Source organism: Gossypium hirsutum, chromosome D06 (genome assembly GCF_007990345.1).
Source record: "Gossypium hirsutum isolate 1008001.06 chromosome D06, Gossypium_hirsutum_v2.1, whole genome shotgun sequence".
Lineage (NCBI taxonomy): Eukaryota > Viridiplantae > Streptophyta > Magnoliopsida > Malvales > Malvaceae > Gossypium > Gossypium hirsutum.
The window spans coordinates 14,583,745-14,590,875 of NC_053442.1; the positions used below are offsets into that span (position 1 = coordinate 14,583,745).

Below are 7,131 nucleotides of genomic sequence, written 5' to 3' on the forward strand. Positions count from 1 at the left end.
GCACTTCAACCAAAAATATCACAGCGGCATGATTGACCAATTTTCAACACTCCTCCTTGGTCTTCACACTGCGAATACCAATCATTCAACAATTTTTAAGCTTGGCAGTCACAAGATACTTTATTTCAAGCTGGCCCTGCTCAAGCACTTCATTTTCAACCTTGGCAAATGGAGTCTTTTCCTCTTTAACAGCCTTGGTTGGCAACTTGCCTTCAAACACATCTTGCCTTGTTCCCTTGTTTATTACAGTCTTCTTTCTTGTTGCACATACAGTTCTCAAGTATAGTTTGCTTGCCTTCAGGCTGCCATTTTGGCTTGCACCCACTCGGGCTTGCATTTAGGCTATCGGCCACTTTGGCTTGCATCCATACGGGCTTGCATTTAGACCGTTCGCCACCTTAGCTTGCAATTCAACATGCTCACATTCTGTTGAGCTCTTCGACAGTCTCACACTTTACTGCTCGCACTAGGCTGAGCTCGCACCTTTGACAGGCTCGCATTTTTGCTTACTGTCTTCAATAAGCTCTCATTTTGACAAGCTCGCACCTTGGCTTATTGTCATCAACAAGCTCGCAACTTTACAGGGCTCGCATTTTTGTTGAGCTCGTACTTTGATGGCTCACAACTTTACAGCTAGCTCTTTTTTGCTGAGCTCACACATCTTGCTGAGCTTGTACTTTGCAGAGCTTGCACTTTTGCTTTCATCACCAGTTGCACTTTGAATAGGTCACATACTTTCCTTGAAACTCCTCCTTCACAACCTATCCCAAGCTTGTTTAGGAGTCTCATATGGTTGAGCTATTGTTGTCTTCTCTACAAGCAATCCTTAATGACATGCTATAACTTCTTTCTTTTTAACAAGAAACAGAATAAAAAAATTAATACAAAAAACATACCATTTGTTGAGCCTGGCCTTTCCAAGAAAACAACCCTTCAAAGATCATAAAAGCTTTAATACTAATTGTTGGCAATTTAGAAGAGCAAAGAAAGAAAAACAAGACACAGGACAAGGCAGCAAGATGCAAAAAATATTTTTACTTGCTCACAAATGTGCAGCAAGGAAGCTTATGGATTTTAGCTCATTTTTCTCACTCATTCAATAAGAAAACAATACATTTATAGTCAAATACATCAGCAAATACTGCCTACTACCACTAAGTAGCCTAGTAACTTGATAAACATTACTTGTACACATAAACAAGCCACTTAAAACTAGTCATTCAACACCTAAACATATCAAGTTGTCATCAGCTTGTTCATTTTCAACTAAGTTTAATTACAATGTAACTAAACAAAAACCTTGTTGTTAAAGCAAGAGGATATGTGCTTCAACATGTTTACAAGCTGCATGCACTTCAACCAAAAATATCTCAGCAGCATGATTGACTAATTTTTAACACCCACCAACAACAAAAGAAACCATCAAACCATATTTTTGGAATGTTTGGTAGTATTTTAGTTTATAAGTGTCTTTTGATTGTTTGAGTAAGCCATGATATAATAGTAAAAGCTTTCAGCTTAAATGAAATCTTAATTTACATGGGATTTTAGGGTATTCACTCCACGACAATCATTAATTCTTTTGTTTCAGGTGCTTTTTAAATAAGTAAATGACTAATCAAGAAATGTGTTTCATTTCCATAAGTGAGGATCGAACTCCCAACCACAGACATCAATCCATGATTGAACTAGATTGAATCATAAATTTAATCTAAAGATAATCCTTATCCTCCACTTATATAAAAAAAATCATTTTCATTGTGATAATATTTTTTTGAAGGGAAAGAATGAGATACTTATTTAATATTTTAATTTAAGCTTATATTCTTCTTAAAAAAAAGGAAAGAGTTGACTTGATACTGAATTGTCTTCATTATTTGCAGTATTTTAAGTTGAGTTGAAAAATAGAAGTTGACATTATCTTAGGGTGGATTTGGATGGCAGTGCATTTACTTGTGATTAGTATAAAAATTGCGGTGGTGATGAGATTAGATACTGTAATAATACTGTAGTGTGAGGCAAAAAGTAAACTAAGCACACCGTAACATATCCTACCACCCATCTAAACCCACCCTTATTATATTAAATAAACAAATAAAAACTTCACTTCTTGTATAAAAAAGAAATCTTGAAATTTCTTTTTACACATTTCCTCCCATTAATCCAGAATTGATGTTAGTAGCGGAGTGTGAGCAAAATAAGGCTGGAATTGGATGAAATACAATAGAACATTTTAATAGAATGTTCAAATAATTTCAAAAAACAAAATGTCATGATCAAGTGGAAGCTCATATAAATATACAGAAATTAATATGTTGAACCAATTCAGCGCCCTTACAAGCAGAAAATACAGTCATTACTCAAACTAATCAACTTGCTATTCCTATCGTTCAAATCCATTTTTGAGTTCACACGAAACAAAGTTAGGAATTGATGTGGGTAGATGAGGTCAACATAGATTATTAGGAGAAGGGATTGTATTAAACTGTGATTTTACGTCATCCTTATCCCTTTCCAATAGGAGATGACAAATCAACTTTTTCCTCCTTGATTTTTAGCTGGATTTGAATTTTTTTAAGAGAAAGAGGATGAAAATCAGAAGAAAAAATCTAATTTGTTATTCTCCTATTAAAAAGGGATAGAGATAACGTAGAATCATAGGTTTTTACAATACTTTCTCAGATGCAACAGGAAATCTTGGAGATAAAAACATTTGAGAAAACATTAATTGAAACAATTATGTCACCTTACCGTATATTAATTTCATTCAAATCATATCACATTACCATTAAAAAATTAATTATGTATTAGTTTAATCATTAATTAATAACTAAATTACTTTTTTACTGTCGTCGTATATCTATTTCATACCATATTAGTTTACAATATTTGGATAGAAGAAAACAGAAAAAGATTCATCATGTTGATCACATTTAGCAAGAAATCAACAACCCAAATTTGATTATATTTTACCCATATTCTTTATATTTTTTTTTGCATTACTTTTTGTAAAATCACATATTTTTATCATGTTTTACATTTTAAAATTAATCATATTCAAACTGAGAATTATATTAAAGTAAAACACTCTCAACTAACTTGATAGTCAAATTTCACTGCATAGATGATAAGAAAAAATACACGCTCCAAACACGGTAAGCGTCATGAACACCACATGGTACATATGACAGGGAACAATGACTTAATGTATATACTATTTTAGTATTTACCTTAGTCAAAAGGACAAGAGCAAGAAACAAAAGAACAGGCGATCAGGCGTGTATCAGATAAACAGGCTGAGGCGGGCCAGAAAGGGACTACTCTATTCCAAGTGTTACCTTCTCTGCTTATGAACAACTGTCATCAGGACAATACCCAAGTGCAGAAAGACTTCAGGCGCTGTTCAGTCATCAAATTCCACTGTTTCTCACAACCTTCCTGGCTTTAGCTATGTACCCCTTGTGGATGTATGTTTTCTTTTTCACTTTAATTGTTGCAACTTCAATATACAAAATAAATTTTAAGTCTTTATGTGGACGAGTGTGGAATGAATCTGAATCAGAACTAGAACCATATCCATGTTGCCAAAAATGAATGATGTATTTCCTGGTAATTATAACCATACATAATTTCACTGTATTTTTAACATCAAAGAAAAAGCATGAAAAATAATCCCATAGCAGTTACAATTTTCGATTTGGAAATCAACACACACAAAGTCCCCTTAGAAGGAGGAGATTACATTTTTGGGGCCTAAACCTTCCCCATTCTCAATCATTCATAATCCTCTTAAAGATTACAAAAGCTGTAAGGGTTTCCTTTTTTCATTCAAAAAAAGAAAAAAAAGGAACCCCTGGGTTTGTGTTTCAACAGGAATTTTATGTCTTATAACAAAGCAAGTACATCTGCTGTTTTAACAACTGAGAGCTTGCCATTTCAACCATCTGACGATGAATTCAAAAAAGTACATATCAGTCCCATGTGGAAACTGACAGGAGCACAAAATGTAATAAAAGAGTAAAAAAAGAGTGGATAAAATGGTATTACCTCAAAACCAATCTTTTGGTACAGTTCAAGAGCAGGTTCATTGCTTCTATGAACATGCACATAAACCAGTTCCACACCTGCAACCAAATGACCAACTTAGAAGGGGAGTTTTCCCACTGATTTGGATCAGATTATGTGATTCTAAAGGACAAGTTTGTGATTTTACCTTCTGATCTCGCTGATTCAATAACAAAATACAACATATTGCTAGCAATGCTTTGTCGACGGGCTGATTTGCTACACATAGGTTGGAAACATAAATATATCTATTCAGGTTAGTTCTGCTGATGCTGCAGAACAGATGCTTTTCACGTTCCTGCAAGAGGTTAGGTTCACAATTATCTTAACATATAACCTATTTATTTAGATCAATGAAGGAATAGTAAATATAAAAAGAATGTGCACTGTACCCCGGGAAAAGACTCTCCATGCAACAAATGCCGAATGCTGAAATCAAGGGTTCCTACCACACTTTTCAGCACTGTGCGCTTGACATTTCTCTCCTCCTTCCTAACCTGATAATTTGATTTCAAAGCATTGTTAGGACTCGTCATCTAAAGAAAACAACACAGGAACTGTATGTAATATCCCAGTAATGAAGACAAACAGAGAAGCTGAAGCTATTAATTAATGTAATTCCCCACCCAAAAGGGATAACAAACACATGAAAAGGAATAAGAATCTGGGAAAAGAGATGTGCTGTAAAAACATCATACCGTGACAACACATGTATATGTCTGCCCATGTTGCCCACTGTATCGCCTTTTTATGGCATTGAACTCCTACAAAGTAAGCAAACTTTCTAAGCATATATTTAACCAATTTCCATATGTATGATTTATAAGCAACTACGAGAAGCAGAGTCATTCTCTCCTACCTGCTCAGCAAATTTCCTTTTGAAGTTATCAACGTATCTGTACAATTAGGAATAGCTAAAATCAGGTGTATCCACTACCCATATCGCCATATCCACTCATACAAGTTAGCAGGAAAGAAAAAGCATCAATTCATGAGGGAATTGAATCCAAAGCCCATTGTCAACATCTTAATAGAATTATCTTCTTTCAATCCTGATAGACCTCCAACAGTAAACCTTTGAAACAATTCAATTCACCAATTACATATTTCTATAATTAGGTCAAATTTTTGTTTTTTTGTTTTTTGCATAAACGAGCCACATGCTCTGCGTCTGTATCTCTCTATTCCATAAATAGGTACTAAATAAGGCCTCAATGTCAATGATTCATTTCTTTGGATAAGTCAAAAAACAAAAAACAAATGGGTGTCTCGTTTACTTCAAAAAAATAAAAGAAGAATAATTTAAAAAATTCCAATCTCTACCTTTCACCTGGTCGATCCTCCCAGTGAGTTTCAGCTCTAAGCCATGCCGCTGTCTATCACAAAATCAGAACGAAATCATCAGCACCAAAAGGTTCCATTTGATAAAATAAGAAAAAGGGAAGAAAAAGAATACAGGGTTAGGATTTAGGAAAGGCGTGTATGTATACCCATAATTCTTCATCAAGAACGGCCTCTCTTGCAACGAATTTTCCAAATTCTAATCTGCTATCTTGGTTCAGCTCCTGATCCGACGGTTGTAGACGGTCAAACCTTAGATTAGACGGCCTCGGGTTTTCAAGCTGAGGAATTGAAGACGTTTGCAGCTTTATAGAAGATTCTTCCTTTGGAACCTTTTCGGTTGATTTAGAATCCATTTTCCTAATCAATTATCCCAAACAAGTCATTAAATTTATAAAAAGGTACGATACCGAAACATAAAAGAAAAATGAAAACCCTAAACTTTTTCTGTTAAATAAAAAAGAAAAAAAGCAAATAAAACCGGCTTCAAAAGCTAAATGTTTCCTGGAGAATAAGGAGAAAAAAACTCACATAAATGGAGAAAGGGAAAGCCTTTGAAATTTGTGGCGGGGTCTGGGTCCATTGGTAGAGAAAGTCAAGAATTCTGTTCTGTAAATCGAAATGGTTGACATGGTAGCTGGATTCTTTTTCCCGGAAAATTTCTATTTCCTTCTTTACTTGAAAGAGGAAAAAGAGAAAAGAAAATCCCAACTTTGGAGTATATATATTTGAATTAATGGAATTAGAAGCTTAAAAATCAAAATAGGAAAATTGAAGTGAAAAGGAATCACAACCTATTATATTATCAATATAATTATACAGGAATCACTTTAAAAAATGTGTTGAAGGAGGAACAGAAAGTGGCGACGCGTTGAGTGTGCAGCGGTGGGCCACTGCGAATGAGCGGATAAGACGAAATTATGTGAAACAATAAATGTGGGTCGAGATTTTGACACGTGGAAGGGGTTGATATGGCACCAAGTTAAAGGCTCCAATTGCCTAGCAGGTCAATTGCTACACTGTCACATTTCAACTATCATAACCAAATAGACAGAGCAAAGCACACCGTTTTACGGCAAAATTATAAATAAAGAAAAAGCGGATTCTTTAAAACGCGGATTCTTTTTTAAAATATTAGATTAAGTCAAAATAATAAAAACATTTTCAGCTGAGGTAGCATTTCCTTTTTCTTAGGGTTAGAGTTTTGTAGATTATTCTTTTTTATATATAATTTTTTAGATGTATAGTTAATAATGATTTAATTCAATATTTAGAAGTATTATATTTACACCAATTGTATATTCGAATTATTCAAATTGTGAAATTAAATTCGATTCATAATCAAAACTCGAACTACTCGGTTTGATTAAATCTTAGTTTTTTATGCAATTATAAACCAACTAAAAATCTGACTAAGGCAAGTGCACATATCAATTAATAGTATAGCTACGGTGAGCAAAGATATTGTTCCCAAGAAGACTAAAAGTACTAGTAATTACCGTCTTTCTATTATTTAACCAATAAATTCGAGTGATTGATTTAAAACTAAAATTAACTAAATTAATTAACTACAAACGCGACAAAGAATAAATTAGAAAACTAATTAAATAATAACCAAAAAGCAAAACAATACCCAGGAAATAATTCACATAGATTTCATTTGTCATTATCAATCTAAATTATGCAATTTCTTCACTTAATTTATTAATTCATAGAATTCCTAAA

The 7,131-nt window shown here is 33.7% G+C and overlaps 1 pseudogene; it reads right to left on the reverse strand.

Annotated features, from left to right (window-relative positions):
- Nucleotides 1-3,664: 3,664 nt before the first annotated feature.
- Nucleotides 3,665-6,287, reverse strand: LOC107901066 (uncharacterized; annotated as a pseudogene).
- Between the last annotated feature and the right edge of the window lie 844 nt (nt 6,288-7,131).